Genomic DNA, 19716 nt, shown 5'->3' with positions numbered 1-19716 from the left:
AGCCCTGCCTTTAAGTAAAGCTCAGTTCAATAACACTTCTCTCTGGATACTGGTCAGTGCTTGAAAATTACCTTGATCTCTGGCAGAGGATTTAATATCTTTTCGACTCTATTCTACTGTATTTAAATCACTCTCCCCAGATGAATGACCTCTCTGACACTGTCTTGTCCCTACTTCCTGTTTTTCTGCCCGGTCTGGTCAATAGGGATATGTCATTACTGCTGAAGTATCTTTAGTCCTTGTAAGAGTCCCAGCACCACAGTGGCAAGACCCACTAGAGCCCCACCAGATGTCTGGGCTGCTGTGTGAGCATGTGTAAGAGTGTATATGTGAACGGGTGTGTTGAGCTGTATATAAGTGGAAGAGAGAGAGACAGATGCTGGCTGTCTGATCTCTCACCAATCGCAATGCTCTCAGGTCCCTTGTGCTAATGCAGCTCAGAAGAACAGAGGATGTGAAAGGACACCTCATTACTCATATAAACCATACTTTATTCAACTGCAAGAGTCTGCCAAGATTAATCTCTGTGTAATTAATGAAATTAATAATAATTTCATTAATTAAGTGAAATTAATAATAAGAAGTGTCATATGAACATGTTACAACCACGATTTAAATATAAATTTAAGTACATTAATATGCTGATGTCTTCTTAATGTGTGATACTTTTTATTGTCACCGATTCTCAGCAGCGGTCATTTGTTTCCATTATGGGATTTGAAAGTTCATGATAGTACAATTGGAAAAAAAACCTGAACAAGTGTGGTTTGTTTGGGTGGGTTCACAGGGGGAAAAGCCCTTTATGTCTAAAAAGAAGAGTGCAGATGGCTCCGCTTTACCTAGGTGTGTCTGAACAAACCACAAGTGTCATGATTCGTTGTGTGGCAGGCAGGAGAAGGACCCAAGATGCAGACTCACAGACACGGGGATAAACTTAAAGATCACAGTTTTAATGCTGGCTTAAAGGTGAAACACAAAACAGTACTGAACTAAACTGGAAAAACTAAACATGAGATGTACCAGGAACCACGGGGAGAATAACACACAACATGAGGGAGAACGCGACGCCGAACAGAGGAAGACGCAGACAGAAATAGAGGGTTAACGAGGAAAGTGGGAACACACGGGGAACACAGCTGACACAGATAACCATAACGAGACAGGGCGGGGTGAATATAACACTGACGGGAGACGGGCAGAGTCCAACAGGAAGTACACAGAGGTTCAGACAGGAGGAGAGAGCACGGGGAGAACACAGACATAACAGGCTGGGGAAAACATGGAATAAAACACGAAAGGGGACAAGGGCTCATGAATACATAGAGGGGCACACAGGGGGTGAGAGTCACAAAGGGAAAGCACACAGGGAACAACATAACAGGGCAACTCAGGAAACAGAACCTAAACAGGGAACTGAATACAAAAATACAAGAGAACTAAGAATACTGGGCCAACACGGCCCAGGACCATGACATCACCCCCCCCACAAGGGCTGGCTCCAGACAGCCCAAACACAGGAAAACAAAAACCAAACAGAAAACGACCCAGGGCGGGCGGCGGGGGCCCAGGACAGAGGGCTCGGAACAAAAAACAAAAACGAACAACAGAAAACACAGGAGCACAAGACCATAGTTCAAATAAAGTTCAGGGGTCACACGGTCGGGGGGCCGACCGGGCGGGTGGCACAGGTGACAGAGCTGGTCCGGAGGCCGGCCGCGCGGAAGGCAACGGCGACGACGAAGGAGACGACGGAGCAGTTCAGGGGGCCGGCCGCGCGGAAGGCAGCGGCGGCGGCGAAGGAGACGACGGAGCAGTTCGGGGGGCCGGCCGCGCGGAAGGCAGCGGCGGCTCTCCAGTGTCAGGCGTACTGGCCGAGGCCCGGTGGGCACAGGACCAGTCGAGGCGGGAGACTCTGAGGCTGGGCCAGACGAGGACGAAGACTCTGAGGCTGGGCCAGACGAGGACGAAGACTCTGAGGCCGCTGAGGCTGAGGCTGGGCCAGACGGAGCTGCAGAGGCTGATGGAGGCTGAACGGGCCCCTCGGACCCTCCAGCGGAGACAGGAGGCTGAACGGGCCCCTCGGACCCTCCAGCGGAGACAGGAGGCTGAACGGGCCCCTCGGACCCTCCAGCTGACGTGACGCGAAGCGGTGGCGTCGCCGCAGGGTGCCAGATAGGCACACCTGGGAGTCCAACAGCAGACGCAGGACAAACAGTTATGAAGGCCCCTGGCTGGACTAGGAGCTGAGGAAACACAGGCTGCTGAGGCACAAACCCAGAGAGAGAGAGAGCAGGTAAAAAACAGTCTATAGGGCTTAACATCTTAACACAAGAAACCATGAAGTGGACAGTGGTAGGGACCACCAGTTCTGAGCCAGCAATCATTAGGTTCCCAAAGTCCGCACCAGTCCAAAGTGGCTCAGAGGTTACTAGCCCAGTCTGTGTAGTCCTAGGAGAGGTCAACATAAGCTGGTTGGACTCAACCGGTGGTAGTGTGCGGCTCAGAGGAGCTGGTTCGACCATACGGAAAACAAGAACCACCACTCGATCCACAAAAACAAAGCTTAGATCATTAGGAGCTGACTCCTGGAAAAACAGTAAATGCACAGACATGGACCTAACCAATGGCACCGTGGTAGCATGACTGTGGTGTGTTGGATGGATGTGTTTGTTGGAACCCGTACCCGCAGTGATCTGTGGCTTCAGAGTGCTAACCCTATTGAGTGGAGAGACAGATACAGGTGAAACGGTACGTGAACCATTAACTGAAGCAGGTGACACTTCAGGCTGAGAGAGGGTGGTTACGACATTGTCCGGGGCCAAAACCCTATCTAGTGACGAGTTCATAGAGGCAGGAGAAAATGGTGTCACATAAAGCCTGACCCCAGCTTTCATCTCCTGAGTGGTGGTTATGGTGCTGGAGCAAAACAGTTCAGAACCACCTGGTTTATTACCTATGGGGAGACAGGAGACGTGTTGTGACATTACAGTGTCCTGGTCACCATGATCTGCTGTTATGTGTGCATCTTGGTAACATGCTAGGGATTCATGACCAGTGTTCACAGTCTCTGGTTCGTGAAAAGCAAGTGTAGCTGGGCACACCGGAGCACTAGCTATGCTTTTGTTGCCTTCATTCAGTGACCCATGGAGGAGCAGGGCCGGCTCAGGAGGGAAGAGAGAAACCACAGGCAACTCAGATTTAGTTGGAACTGCAGACACGGAAAGAGACACCAAAGGAAACACCTCCCTACCGTTATTAAAACCAAAGGCAGTGGGAAACCTTGTCAGTCTGTGAATCGAGTCTGTGGTCCCTGCCGGGTTGAGTGAAGCGGGAGCGGAACTGTCTCTGGCCTGCGGCTCGGTGAATGGCTCATTGCTAGCCACCTCACCGGCTAAGTCCGTAGCCTCCTCACATGCCTTCCGCTCAGAGGTAACTTGGAGCGACTGGACAGTTTCACTCACCTCCGAGCGTCGGGCGATGCGGTGGCGACGCGAACGCCGTTTTCTTTTGGCCGTGGGCCCCGTAGACGTGGGAGAAGGAGGCTCCTGAGGCGTCGCAGCGGCTGAGGAGGCGGTAGTAAGCGGAGTGGCAGGCGGGAGTCCCAGGCAACTCCGGGGGCCCCCAAGGGCTAGCCGTGTCCCGCGGAAAACCTCATCGTAGGGGGGAGCGAGCCATGGCTCCTCTCGTAGCTCTTCCTCCTGTTGCGCGCACACGGCGCGCTGCCGCTCCTCGAGGTCGGAATCCGCGCCCCCCACAGCCACCTCGTGTTGCTCAGTGGAGGGCAGAACGGGCCGTGGCGGTGCGCGACAGCGGCGGGAACGCCGTTTCCTCTTAGGGGCGGCCGTGGGCTCAGCCTGGCCTTCCGTGGTGACCGGCTCCTCGCCCTCAGACCACATCCGTGCCAGGCAGGAAGCAGGAGACGAGTAGCCCGATCGCGGCGGCGAGGGTGGGTGGTCGGTCTGTGGTGGGACAGCTGACGAGAGCTCCTCCTCGGTGATAAGCCAGGGCTTCCAACGGAGCTCGTCCTCCCGATACGCCCGTAACACCTGCTGCCGCTCCTCTTCACCGAAGTCGCTGGCCTCTGGCATCTCCGTGCGCCACGTAGTGTAGACAGGCGGTGGCGAAGATGTAGAAGCCGATGAGAAGCGAACAGGCGGCGTAACGGTGGTGAGCCCCATGGTCCCGATCCTGACCGTTTCCGGTTCTTTCTGGGACAGCTGCCCCGGGCGGATGCCCACGGCGGACACAAGAAAGTCCCGGATGTGGGGGCGCAGCGCGCCGAATAGCCACGGGAGCCCGGACACCATCCGCTGAAGACGGACGGCTACGGTCTCCCGGTATTCGCCTCTAGGCAGCGTCGCCCATTCCTCACAGTGGTATTCCACCGTGTAGACCAAGTCTTCCTGGAGGTCCGCGGAGGGGTTGTGAGCTGCTGGGTCCAGTTCGGGGTCGCGTTCTTCTGTCATGATTCGTTGTGTGGCAGGCAGGAGAAGGACCCAAGATGCAGACTCACAGACACGGGGATAAACTTAAAGATCACAGTTTTAATGCTGGCTTAAAGGTGAAACACAAAACAGTACTGAACTAAACTGGAAAAACTAAACATGAGATGTACCAGGAACCACGGGGAGAATAACACACAACATGAGGGAGAACGCGACGCCGAACAGAGGAAGATGCAGACAGAAATAGAGGGTTAACGAGGAAAGTGGGAACACACGGGGAACACAGCTGACACAGATAACCATAACGAGACAGGGCGGGGTGAATATAACACTGACGGGAGACGGGCAGAGTCCAACAGGAAGTACACAGAGGTTCAGACAGGAGGAGAGAGCACGGGGAGAACACAGACATAACAGGCTGGGGAAAACATGGAATAAAACACGAAAGGGGACAAGGGCTCATGAATACATAGAGGGGCACACAGGGGGTGAGAGTCACAAAGGGAAAGCACACAGGGAACAACATAACAGGGCAACTCAGGAAACAGAACCTAAACAGGGAACTGAATACAAAAATACAAGAGAACTAAGAATACTGGGCCAACACGGCCCAGGACCATGACAACAAGACTTCTGAAGCAAAGTCCTTTGGGAAGATAAGACCAAAGTAGAGATGTCTGACCATAATAGTGCCATGTTTGGAAAAAAGAAAAAGAATAAAGGTCTCAACCCAATTTAAATTATGTGTCAGGACATAGTGCCCTCCAAAATGAGAGAGACGATAACTTCAAGTTATTTCAACTAAAAGTGGTTCTATAACCTGCTGAATAAGTGGGTCTGCTTAGTCTTGGAAACTTCAAATTGCTGCATAATGACAAAATTGGCACTGATACTCAAATAAGCTGCACTTTTACTTTCACTATTCGTTTTTGTTTGCTACCATCTGTCAGTGCCTTTGTTTTCCTCTGTAGAATGGAGGCTAGCGGAACAACTGGAGTCTTAACAACACTTTTATTTGGAAAGTGTCAAATTGTTGGAGATTATTAAAAAATGGTCAAGATATTTTTTTTTGCCATTTTAACTACATGCAAACCATTTATTACATTTTTTTGCATATGAAATGGTGTTCTACATCATGAAAAATATCATTACGAATGTGCTTTTGCCATACAAGCAGTATGAGAAGATATTATGCCCTTCAATTTTGTAATTGTAGTTGGTCTAAAATCTGCATAAAACCTTCCATGCTTGCTGCTCACAATCAGCTGCCTTTCTTTAGTTTTAAATGAATCTTCATGAGGTCAAGATGAAAATTGGATCCACTAGTGCAATAAAGTAACCACCATTATTCCATAAAAAACATCCATTTCTGAAAGACATCTGTGTTAAAGTGCTCCACCTTCATTACAATATATTACATTTGTTTTTCAATGCCACAAAACTGTAGGGTTGTCTAAAAACATGTCTAACAAGCTTTGAATTTACTGTATCCTAAAGTAAGCATCACTGTGTCTCCTGGTGGTAAGGTGGAGAATGAGATGTAGAATACAACATAACGATAATAATAATACCCTGTATAATAATATCCTGAGGTTTCTAGTCATTTCAGGGTGGATCTATCTTTGTCACATGCCCCTATGCTAAGCACTTACAATTTACTGAAATGTAGGCCAGTTTCTTCCCCAAACAGAGGCATATTGTGCCGTTTTGTGAGACTTTTAAAAAGCTGTTGTGGTGCACCTGCTTAAGTTGAAACGCTTTTTTCTTTCCGGGCCCTTGGTGTTTTAAGAGCTTTAAAACACACTTGGTTCTCAGTGGTGTCAAAAGTAGCTCCCTTTTCAAATGGAAAAATAAGACACAAGAAGCTGTCAGTGGTGCTTCCCAGTGGAAATGCTGCCAGTGGAAGTGCCTTTTAGAGTAAATGTAATTCCACTGTTTGGAGGGCTCTGTATAATGTTACCCTAGACTTTCCCCCGCCTCTCAGTGTATTGTTTGGACTTTTTGTCTTCCTCACTCTCTACTCTCTCCTCCTCCTTTCTGAGCTTGTTAATTTGACTCTTCCTAGCAGCTTTGTATCACTGCTATATTGTCTGCTGAGACAGCTACAGCAAATCAAGCTGTGTGTACTCTAACACCAGCAGTCGTTCATTCACAGTTGTGGATATTTATATGCATTCACTGTGTACGTGTGGGTTGTTGAGTGTTGTGACCTTTGAGAAGAACTAATCATTTTATATGCATTAATTAAAAAAAATAGTAAGATGGTTTTAAAATGCTCACCCCTGCTAAGTTTCTTGTTTCGTATTTATTTATTTTCCTTCCATACATGTCTGTTAATGTCACATACTGTAGTACATGAGTGAAAAGAGAAACAAATCTAGTTGTATGCAGATTCCTGCAGAGCCCACAGTGTTTGCTTAGATATCATCAGCAGGTGTTCGCTGTCAGCTTTACTCCACATTGCTCCAGCATTCATCTAGTTTGATGTGCACCATGCTGCTGTAGCATTCATTTATTCTCTGAAGAGATGCCACAGCTTGGATTTTCTGGCTTGCCATATAACTGTCTTGACACTTGGTATAAAGTTGAACCAGTGCCAACACAAAAATCTGTTCTTATAGAGACACACTCAAATGACTGACTCAGAAAACATTGGCTGCAATGTTGTTTGTGTGGTGTATCAAAGCTTGATTACCTTGACTTTAATTTGTAAACCATAGTTGTAGAGTTTCACTTAGGCAGTTAATAAACAATATCGTTCGTGGAGCATCTTCTTACTATAATCATTGTAATGTATGCATGTATGTATGCATCCTATCTCATCTTCAACAAGTCATCTCAATGAAACTTTGCATGAGCGTCGTAGACATTAGGCAATTATAAACATCTGCATGCTTTTGAAATCAGGAAACAAAGCACTATGAATTACCATTTATGGCTACATTCCAACCAGGAACAGATAAAGATTAATTTAAAGTATTTTTAATGTGATCTATTCGGTAAAATGTAAGCATGTAAAAGGCTAAAATTTCATTTAAAGGTAAACATGAGCAGTATCCAACTCTTCCTGACATTACAACAGCATCTTAATATGCTTGGGTGAGCTACTGGAACAGGAAGTGGACAAGGTAAAATAATAGGGAAATGTTGGAAGGCTACTACAGATGTAATCCCAGTGGAAGAAGGTACATGAAGACGATTTGGGAGGTATGAAATTTCAGACATCCAGCATCTAGACTAACAGCAAAATAACTAGTAGCCTAGAGTTCCAACATCCGGAAGGAGCAACTGGTATCATAACTAGAGATTGACAAGGTACAACGCAAACGCTACGGCAAGGGGGAGACTTCTTTATACTTTTACTTCCTACATTTTTAAACTTTCTGCTCCTTACATTTTCAAAACAGGCTCTTTTGGGGGGAGTTTTTCTAAACACTCCCCCCAAAGAAAATCCTGTTCTTGTATTAATCACAAGGAGATGTTGCATAAAGAGACATGCGTGTGTTAAAAGTAGGACAGTGGTTTGTCATAATCATCATAATTTATCATCATTATGACCAAAAATATTTACAAACATAAAAAAACTCAATAACTCCAAAGATAACTTGGTGTAAATAAACATAACTGAACTTGAACTGGCAAGCTTTCTTCTGCTTAAATACTTAAGCTATCCAAACACACTGTTCTCCTAAGGAATACTCCATTCAATGGGTAAGACTAGACATTACAATCATAATTATACACTTATGCTACTCTTTGCCAGTTCTTTACCTCCCCTTTCACCCCCCCCCCCCCTTCACCTGCCCCTTCCTGTGACATCAGCAGTAAACAGGAAGCTATAAATACAGGAAGTGAGGGCACACTTCCTCCTTTTGTTCCTGAAACACAGGTAGGTGAGTTCAAAAAAAGTAAAGTGGACAAACTAACAGTTGAAATAAATAAAATGTTAACTTAATAAACTTGTCAAAAATGATTTAAACCAAGATGTTATACTAAGTAATCTTTAAAAGTGCAAAGCATAAACAAATCTGGGATAGTAAATGTTTGCAAACTACAGAATAAGTTTAAATAAACTAATCAAAACAAGAATGTTAACTAAGAATAACACGCCTAAAATCTGGGCAAATGGTGTTCTCACCCACTTTGTCACAAGAAGAGAGGTTAGATTTAGGACTGCTCAGTGGGATGTGATAAACTGGAAGGTTGCATGAAAATCCTCTGCGGTTTAGTGCAGGATAAACAGGTTAGTTCGCTGTGATGGATTTAAAGTAACAAACAGTGTGTGACTGGTGCACAGTGGCTGTGGCTTCATGGTCAGAGTTGGGTTACCTCAATTGTAGCAGAGATTCATGGTTTTTCAGCTGATGATGCTTAGATTTATTCGCTCTTACGTTCATATCAAAGTTTGTGTTTTGGGGGTTTTTGTGTTGTTGTTGTTGTTGTTGTTGTTTTAAAATGTGCGCATTTGCTTTCCTTGAGTTCAATACGGTATTTTCATCAATTGCGCAATGCACAGCAAAACGAAAATATGAAGATGAACACAGGCCATTTTTAACAGAGTGGGAGAGTTTATATTTTTTTGTTGAACGCAATGGCAAGCCATTCTGTCTTATGTGTCAGACATCATTAGCGCATTTCAAAGCTTCAAATCTTTAGCGCCACTTCAGCTCACTCCGTGCTAACATTGACCGGGAATTTCCAAAAGGGACTGAACTTCGCAAGCACGAGTTTGCCACTTTGAAAAGTCAGGTAGAAAAGCAGATACAGTTTTTCAAAAAGTTTACGAAGCGGTCAGAGACCATAACGCTCGCATCCTATCAGCTGGCTTGAAACATTGCATGGGCTAAAAAGCCATACAATGAAGGGAAGTGCGTTAAAAAATGCCACAGTGACGTTGTTGAAATTTTGTCTCCTGAAAACAACAAACTAAAAAGCATGGTGTCAGACGTCCAACTGTCCCGCCACACTGTTGAACACAGAATATCGGACATTAACTCACAGTTAACTCACGGCTATTGAATCACAGTTGCACTCTGACCTTCAAGCATGTGAGTATTTTAGTGTTGCATTGGATGAGAGTTGTGATATACAAGACAAGCCTCAGTTGGCAATATTTGCACGAAGTTTTGGAATTTCCATTGCATCATCCACATGGAGCAACTTGTGTCTAAATCATTTCATTTAGATAACGTCATGAAGCCTGTGATGGAAATCGTTAACTACATCCGCACTCATGCGCTTAACCACAGGCAATTCAAGAATCTCATCGCTGAGCTGGACCAAGGGCTTCCAGGTGACCTGCCGCTGCACTGCACTGTGAGGTCTCTGTCAAAAGGCCAGGTACTCTCTCGCTTGTTTGAGCTTTTGGATGCCGTGAAACTGTTATGGAAGAGAAGGACAAGGACTATCCCAAGCTCTCGCACCTCAAGTGGATTATGGATCTGGCCTTTTTGGTCGACATGTCGTGTCACTTGGACAGACTGAACTAGACCCTGCAGGGTAAGTTAAAAATGCTGCAAAGTGTGTTTGCACCAAACTGAAGCTGTTCAAGATGCATAATCAAAAGGGAGATTTAACGCATTTTACTGCTCTGCGGCTGAGTTGGAGTTGATCGATCTTTGTGAGGAGGACCAATTTAGACCATTGAGTTCTGGAAAAGTGTGCCAATGGAAAAATATCCCAATGTCAAATGGGCTGCGCTTAAGATACCGTCAATGTTTGGGTCAACATACGTCTGCGAGTCTGTTTTCTCTACCCTGAAACATGTGAAATCCAAGCATCGATCTGTTCGGACTGACACTCATGTGAAAGAATTGCGTCGAGTGACAACAACGGAATACAAGCCAGATCTGAAGAGGACTGTTCAAGGCAAGGAATGCCAGATTTCCCACTAAACATCATGCATTGTAAAAGAAAAATGCTATTGTAGATTATTATATTTTTGTTTGTGGACTTGGTTGAACTGAGAGTTTGTGTGTGTGAGACAGTGCACACAATGTTCATTGTTGAAAGTGACTGGCGTGTGGTTTTAGTACTGTAGGAGTCCATTTCTGTCATCATGTTGGTGTGTGACATTTACAATAAATCTGACTGAGCAGAGATGTGTGTATTTTTTGTGTGTGTGTGTGTGTGAGAGAGAGGGGAAAGGATGGGTGATGCCCATGTGTGCCCATGTGTATGATGTGGCTCTTTGTGGTAACACAGTAAAAAAAAAAAAGTGGCTCTTGGTCTCTGACTGGTTGGCCACCCCTGATCTAGAAAAACACAGCATAAAGTCAGTGTAGAGGATGGAAATCAGCCAGAACAACACATGACATTTTGCAAATCTACAAAGAGCAACAGGTCAGCTGATCACAGCCTATACACAAAGAAAATCTACTGGAGCTCACAATAGAAATTATTGTTATGAGTTATTATTCTTTTCCTCATACTGAGCCACTACAACTAATTTAAGGGTTCCTCCACTTGCTGAATCCCACTTTAACCCCTAACTATATATATTTTCCTGTTTAGAAGCAACGTCACCCTCTACAATGTAGGCAACAGAAAATAGATCATTTTATTTTCATTCTTCAGATTCAAGCAGAGTATAAGTAGAATAAAAAAGGTTTGTATTTCCATCTACTGATATTATTTTATCGTTACATTAACATAGTACAAGGTCCAGTTAGCTCTGTACAAAAATAGAGACATCCTCCAAAGGGCTACTTTTTACTTTCTTGCTTTGAGGACATTTCCGAGCCTATACTTTCTTATTTGTACTTGCATAAATAACATGAATCAGTACCTGAACTTTTACTGGTGTATTTTTTAACAGTATTTGTACTTCTACAGTACAGAAAGTCTGTACTTTTGCCAACTCTGGTTATCTGTGATCTTAACCTTCCTGCCTTCTTGGGACCTTTTTGTGCCACTGCTATGTGTTAAATGGCTGCCATTTCCACTGTGTTCAGTGGAATATAACCAAACTTGCCACAGGATAGTTTTTACCTGTCAATGTTAATATTCCAGTGTGAATTCCTTAAATCAGCCTAAAATGGCTGAGCAGCAGAAATCCCCACACCCATCACCCTGGGGACCATTTTCTGCCCATTGACTTCCATTATAAACGCTATTTTTCAACCCCAAATTATCATCATATGATTTTATTTTTTCTTCTTTTCTTGGATGTCAATGAAGACTCAGGGCCTTGAAGTTTTAATTTTTAAATTGCAAAAAAAATGCAAAAAAAATAATGGCAGGTCAAAATGTATGTTGGTGCCAATCTTTGGTCCATCTAAAGGCCTACTTATAATGACAATCACATATTACTTCAACTGGTTTTTTGTGGAAATATTTAGTTTCGTTTTTTGGTTTTTGGGGCTTATAACACAGGGCGCTCATGTAATAACACTGGGATTTGAAGGGTTAAAACAACGAAAATATAATTAAAACTTTACATGAATATTTCAGGGAGAAGTAGTTTTACAAGGTTGGCTAATTTAAAGTGGAATAAAATATGGATATATGGTCTTTTTATGGCGTGGCTGAGAATGGTCCCTAGGGTGATGGGTGTGAGTTTTTTAAAGGATGGCAGGAGGGTTAACTAGGTTATTATTTGTTATCAAATCAGAATTAGAGGTATTCTATACCCCAACAAGACACTGACCAATATGTTTTTTTTCTACGAGGGTTGATTTTGTGGAACTAAAACAGATAACCAGCGGCCAACTTTCTGAATAAATGATAAACAGCAGTATGCAAATGTTAAGTTTACTATTATTAGTGCAATGATGTTGAATAATATTGCTGAAACCCATTTTCAACCTGTCTTGCTGAATTGAAACTAAATGCTATATCAGTCTGAGTGCATTCTTCGTCAGAGCTGGGCTTGAAATCAACCTTGTTTGAAGTGCTAATGATAGCATTGATTTCTCGATAGTGAAATCATAACGTTTTACTTACTGAACAGGTTCTGTCTGGATATATAGTCAGGGTTTTGGCACCAGTGGTGGTACGAATAAGTATTTTTGACATTGTTCTCTTAATTTCAACAATGAGGCAATCTGCATGAAAGGCATGCCATGCCCAAGACTCATATGAGAGCAGACCACAGGAGGGAAACAGAAACTGTGTTCTTCCTTTGTGAGGAAAAGAGAAAAATAATTGTTTCTGGCACCTTTTTCTGCCAGACGAGTCATGTCTTTTGCCAAGCTGTTGCCTCTGGTAGTGAGGCAATTTCCTCTGTCTTTTTAATGTAGCTGCCATGCGTGCAGTTTTTCTTTCACAGATTTATTTCTGGATCCCCTCGCTGTGATAAACAAATGAGCGCTGCTGGTCATCGGCTTATGATTGTTCTCCATTATGAGTTCACTTTGATATTTCGGTATACACTACTGGTTGTGCATATGGCTACGATTCCATAATTGTGTTAAACTTTAATATGTAGCAATTCTTACTGCAGTCCTCTTATGTTGCCAAATATAGTATATTCAAACCACTGCACTGTGTAAATTTCTGAACTGTTTGACACATGGCTCATTTTTACAGCATCCCTTGGGTTATTTAGACACCTGCTGGATTCAAATGAACCCAAGGAATGGAAATGTAGTCATTAACATACTGATTCAGATACAAGGTGGTAGTAAGACATCAACTCCCCTCCTTTCACTGACCAAATATAGCAACGTTAATTTAAAAACTAAAACGGAAAGACACAATGGCTGTCATCTGCATCAAGATTTTCATACTTAACTGTAACTAAAAAACAAACAAACAAAAAACTAAACTAAAATTAGGGTGTACCTTACAATATAGCGCCTTGAGGCAACTATTGTTGGGATTTGGCACTATATAAATAAAATGTAACTGAATTGAACTAAATTGAATTGAATTCTGGTTGGAGAGGCAACTCTCTGTATGTACTAATATGCATGCACCTCAGTGTTGAAGTAAAATTACCTCGGTACACACACACTTTGTCTAGAACTTTAGGTTCTAGTTGGTTCACCAACATTTTCTAGAAGTCACTGAATTCTTTAATATTTGATGGTTTCTAGTTGTAGCCACACCTCTATCAGGAAATTATATTCATAATCTTGCTTCCACTTTCACTGCCACTTTGTAACTATGTGGCATTACTATGATATCTGACTGGCAAGAGATATAGTTATCACTTAAAGTATTCGGGTAAGTTTGGATTAGAAAAAAACATTAATCGCAGCTCTGCAACATACCAACAACATGAAGTACCAATACTTACTATAAGTACTATAATGGTACACTCATACATAACGGTTTACTCTATTGACATAGAATGGTGCCACTGGCTGGGAGGTCCGCAATCATGTAGTATCTTCACTATATTAATTTCCATTAAATTACACCGGATGACACAGTGGTTTAATAATCTCTCATTCTACTTTTCTGTTCCATTTATATAAAAGAAATTATATTTCTTATGGTCAGAGTTCATATTGAGACTTAATTTATGATCATAAAATGACACAGAGTGCTGAAAGTTGGTTTTTCATCAAATGGTCTACTGTTGGGTAATAAAATAGAGCACTGAGCTTCTGTTTCTAAAGCTGTTTTTCAGGTGTTAATACTAAGGATTGAACTGCTGGGAATAGCAGTAAGCACCCAATCAAGTTAAGCTTTACAACAAATCACTTTAATTTTAAAGACAATTTAATCAAGGTCACAACTGGTGTTAGTCCACGCAGTTCTCATCCTGCTCAAAATCAGGGTATTCTATACTGAGCACAACAGTGTCTGACCTCCCATCTTGTTTCAAGGTTAAAAACAAACCTTTAGTGAGTTCTCATCAGGGATGAACTCACATGGTTTTCAAGAGAATGCACTTTTGCTTAGAGTTGCTGTATGCATTACAACACAGTTGGCTGTTTAGTGGGATATTGCTGAACAGTTAAATGTTGGTACAACAGCGATAGCATTTACATCAGTGCAACCTGAATTATGCAAGGAGGATAAAATTTCTCGTAGATCTCCTTATGATTTATTAATATCTGGTTGCAGATTGGAATGGAGGGCACATTAGGGTACATATACAGATATCTACCTGGGACAGGTAACCCTATCGAAGTTACCATTTCCGGGATGGTAAACTGGACCTTTAGCCTTAATGTTGAGTGCCCAGATCTTGTTATTCCCCTTCAGCTGACTCCTCAGGACTTAAATGGTAAATGGCCTGTATTTGTATAGCGCTTTATTTAGTCCCTAAGGACCCCAAAGCGCTTTACACGTTCAGTCATCCACCCATTCACACACTGGTGATGGCAAGCTACATTGTAGCCACAGCCACCCTGGGGCGCACTGACAGAGGCAAGGCTGCCAGACACTGGTGCCACCGGGCCCTCTGACCACCACCAGTAAGCAATGGGTGAAGTGTCTTGCCCAAGGACACAACGACCGAGACTGTCGGAGCCGGGGCTCAAAACGGCAACCTTCTGATTACAAGACGAACTGCCAACTCTTGAGCCACGGTCGCCCCTGTGTTACTCTCTGTGAGTACACTTTTCCAGTCCAAATGACATCCCAATGTTGTTGTTGTAGATCCTATTGGTGTGGATCAGTGAATCAATGTCTTGGTCACGCCTGTCATACAGCTTGATGTAGTTCATATGGATGAGGTGGCTAATGATTCCTCCATTTCGTTAGTATCTGTATCCAGCATTGTTAATGATCATCTGAGGGGGTCCAGGCCTATGCATAAGAGCAGTGGTAAAACACGATCTCCTTGATAAAGCCAGCACTTGAAGACAATTTATGATCAAAGGAGCTTGCAAAAAAAGGCGTCTGGACTTCTTTAAGTTGCTTGAAGACGTTTCACCTCTCATCCGAGAAGAGAGGTGAAACGTCTTCAAGCAACTTAAAGAAGTCCAGACGCTTTTCTTTGCAAGCTCCTTTGACTACAATGACCTGAATGATTGAGAACCTTCACAGACATAAAGACAATTTATGCAATTTGCTTAAAGTTGACCTCTAGTATTGTGTGTGTAAGTGAGAAAGACATAACACTCTCTCTATCTGTATATCCAATAGCTCAAATGAAAGAGCAGGATGCTAATACAGAGAAACCTGAGCTATAAATCTAAACTGTAATCAGTGTTTTTAATCATGCTACAAGTACACAGAGTGTACAGCCCTCAGTTCATTGAGCTACTAGGATCTGCCTCACATCCTCAGATTCTCTGGTATAATCCTCTCTTGCTGTCACAACAGCTAAATCTGCCACCTCTGTCATACACGATCCTATTATCTTCCTTTTACAATCTAAACACCACTAGTAGTGCCTGACATGTTGCAAAGATAGACAGGTACATCCTATTTGAAATTCCTGTCACACTGGCTTTGCTGAACTTTGCCTTCCAGCCTATTTCACAGCTGATCCATCATGCATGTCAAGTGTGTGTGTTTAACCCTCTAAAGGACATCATTGGCCTTCATTACACTACTTCCTGTCTCCCTAAATGCTTTCCTTTCCAGCTTTAATGTGATTCTGGTGTGTAACGGTTTGTATGTGGGTGGATATTTGGAGGATGTTGAATGTGCAGCAGAGCTTCAAATTGGCTCTCCTTGCCTCATGTCAAGAGTTGCAGTTTTCTGAGGTAATAGACATGCAAATGTGTGTATATTCCAGGCAGCGTCGCATCTCAGCACTCGGTCAATAACATTATGGAAATGTGCTGTGGTTTTTTCTTTAGGTCTCACTGTTTGAGTTGGATAACAAGGTAGTCCAATGAGCCTGTTAGCACGCTGACAATGACAGAATGAGGCGTTTTTGATACACACCGTGTATCACAGCAAGAGCGAGAGATCCAAAGAGAACGATATACTGTAAATGCATAAAGAAATGAGCAAGAGAGGTGGAAAGAAAAAGTGATCAAAGTTCTACACTCCTTTTCTCATTTTACTTTATTCAACAAACGGAACATGTGCAAGCACATTCCGTGTTCTCGGCCATTTTAAGTGTCAGCGTTTCCATTTGTGAGACTTAATAGCTTATCAGTTCCAACATCATGCAGCAGTATGACTTCACTCCTTGCTTGCATAATTGAATTTTTATATATTCCAGTTTATTTCTCACTCAAGTATGCATTTACTTTACCACAGCATCTGAGACTCACTTGAAGGAATGGTGTAAATGGTGTTTATAGAGCTTAGCCTTGGTCCTGTTGATTTTCTGATTTATTAGGGTGACAAATAGAGATGTGGCTTATGTGGAGCATGTTTTCTTAATTGCATTGGCATAATTATTGCCATTCTCAAGACAATTTCTCTGCCTGAAGATTTTTTTTGTGCACAGTTTTTATGTGCATGTGTGTAAGAACAGAGTCCAGTGGGAAATTTGAACATCTGTGTCTCGCTGCCTCGCTAAGCCCAGGAGAGTTCTGAAAATAGATGCTTTGCCTATAAGGATTCTGCTTCAGCAGGTATAATATCAAAAGGGGAAAAATATGTAACATATGCTTTACCTGGAAGTTACTTACTTATTTTTATGTGCATGTAAAACTCATTTTACTCATTAACCTATATTCCATAACCATGTTTATTTTTCCTTCACTACAACTATTAAAGGGTTTTCCTGTGGATATCAGATTGTCACCTTCAAAAATGTTTTTCTGCTCTTTGAGATATCAGAAAAATACTTTCAAAATCATTCATACACTACTTCCTGATTTGCCACAACAATTTTTAAGGATTATGTTTATGTACCAAGTCTACTTTTTTCAGCTTTTGTAGGCTGTGCGCTTGCAGAGAAGCTCTTACTAAATCAATATGTGTCTTGGGGGTACTGAGAAAAAGTCAGTCAGCATAGTCAAATATTGTGTGATATTTGTCATTAATTTGAATGACCAGGAGTATTTGTTGTACTCTGTCAAAACAACCACAGGAAAAACTAAGGTGCAAGGATTAAAGTCTGTCTGTCTCAGATTCAGGCTCTTAAAACCTTATGCCTGCATTATGTGACAACAAATTTAGTTTTATATGCTGAAAAAATATTCATTAAGTAATAAAATATTAGCTGAAAGACTGAGCTTTCGCCTGACAGATTACTCAGTCTATTGATGCGTTTGGTTGTTTTTGAGGTTTAAAAAATAAAGTTTTATGGGCTACATTCAGATTAATCAATCACAAAAAAAGTTGGTTCTTTAGCTCAATAATGAATAAAGATCAACATAAGAAAAGTGAGACAGCGATGACATAAATCTGATACTCTCGCAATTACTCTCTGGAGCTATTTTTCTCATTTTCTTAGTCAGTAGTCTAGTAGTATGCATTCCTCTCCTTCATTAAACTTTATCCTGCCCAGCAAACAGCCTACACTGAATGGCTAAAAACCCTGAGCAGCATCAGTAACCAAACCTTCTATATTTGCTGTAGTGTCCTCTCCTGGGCAAATGTAGCTGTTTTCTGTTCTTGCTTCTTGTACCTTCTTTGTCCTTTTTGGCCTTTGCAACTTTCAGTTGATTGAGTGTAAGATGGAAACTTAAGTCTGGGGGAATTGCAAAGTTGTGTTATTCAACACATAAATGCATTCCTGTTTGAATGTGGAATTGCGAAGGAGATGATTGCTGACAGGAGGGAGAAGCTTTCAAAGGCATTTTCTTTTGTCTACTCTCAATTTGGTCAAAAGTAAAAGCTACTTTTTCTTGCAGTATTTTCTATTATTGTTGTCAGAGAGAAGACTATCTATTATTTAGTCTTCTCTCTGACAAATTTTTAATTACATGTGTAGTTTAATTCTGTATTCTTTATAGACTTTCCTTATAGGTATTTGATTTCTTGTAGTGTCCCCTTACATTTTGTTGCCACGTTTTCATCTGTGCTAGTTGATTTCCCATTTAGTTACTTTCTGTTTTGGTAGTTCTCAGTTTTTTGTGTCTTGCTGTTAGTTTTATGCTTCCTTTGTTATTATCTTAATTAGTTTCTGCTATATTATCTTCTTTACTATAGGATACATTGGGGAAATTTAAACCAAGCTTAACCCTTGTATGGTGTTCGGGTCTGTGAGACCCGTTTTCAGTTTTTCTCAAAAGAAAAATTAAACAATTAATTATTTTTTCAAACTGAAATTCATTGGCTTTGGCTTATTTTCTGTGAAGAACATAAATCCGAACTAATTTTCAATGACCTCATACTGTACCTCCCCCCATGCATTTACATTACATACAAGGTGTTCGGGTCCACTGGACCCAGGCCTAATAAAAGTGTTGAAAGTGTAGGTCCTGTGTTCCCACACTCTGTCTTCCTCCTTTCTGGTGCTGCTGATAGTGTTTTCTTCCCCTCCTGCTCCTGCACAAAGTTGCAACATTGTTGAAAATTCAACTATCAACACCGTCTGCTCTTACATTCCCACACATTTTACCCTCTTTCTTGAGGGATCCAAATTTTATTTTCTCATACCCTGTCCCACCTGCAAATTAGGGGCATAATACTATAAATAAGACTTTGCCAGTGTGGTTCTTTATCACAACTGATCAAGTTGGCAAAAGATTATCTGCTGCGAGGGCCATCCAATTGATTTTGGAAGAGAGAGGGGCTTTGGATGATGATGTTGACAAAGAGGTTTCAGAATATTTCACATTTCTGAAAATTCAGAGTCTGACAGTGACTTTGAAGAAGAGGATGAGGTTGAGCACCATTTAGTAACAAAACGAAGATGAGTACCCCATCTGCAGCCAGCTCCAGGACCAGAACAAGCCCACCAGACAGCAAGTGAAGGAATATGGATGTCAATAACTGGTGAAATTGAATGGTCTTCTTGCCCAAGAAATGAGCCACCCTGCAGAGCTGTTACTGTGATAAGGCAGGGCCAACACGGCTGACAGTTACTCATGTGCAGGACATCAAGTCTTCATTTGAGCTTTTCATCCCAGATTCCATCCAGAAAATTATTCTGGATTGCAGTAATCTAGAAGGAAGGTGTGTTTTTGGAGAGAGGTGGAAGGAGATGGACCAAATTCATCTAAGAACCCCAAAGGCCTACTTTGGGGTTTTTATCCTTGCAGGAGTTTTCAGGTCCAAAGGGGAATCCACAGAATCCCTGTGGGATGCAGAAACCGGCAAGAACCTTTCCATGCATCAATGTCTCTGGAAAACTTCCACAAAATTTCCAGGATTATCCGTTTTGATAACCGAGACGACAGACCAGCTCGACGGCAGAGAGACAAGCTAGCTGCTTGGACAGTGTGGGATAAGTGTGTGCACCACCTCCCCCTGTTTTACAACCCTGGGCCTAATGTCACCATTGATGAGCAGCTGATCC

General features: G+C 42.5%; 1 protein-coding gene across 11 annotated transcripts in view; it reads left to right on the top strand.

The window, feature by feature from the left end:
• Positions 1 to 19716, top strand: part of naaladl2 (N-acetylated alpha-linked acidic dipeptidase like 2) — a 549411-nt gene that overhangs the window by 293152 nt on the left and 236543 nt on the right. The window lies entirely within an intron of this gene.

Source organism: Aulonocara stuartgranti, assembly GCF_965226115.1.
Source record: "Aulonocara stuartgranti genome assembly, chromosome: 23".
Classification (NCBI taxonomy): domain Eukaryota; kingdom Metazoa; phylum Chordata; class Actinopteri; order Cichliformes; family Cichlidae; genus Aulonocara; species Aulonocara stuartgranti.
This window is presented reverse-complemented; position numbering and strand designations above follow the sequence as displayed.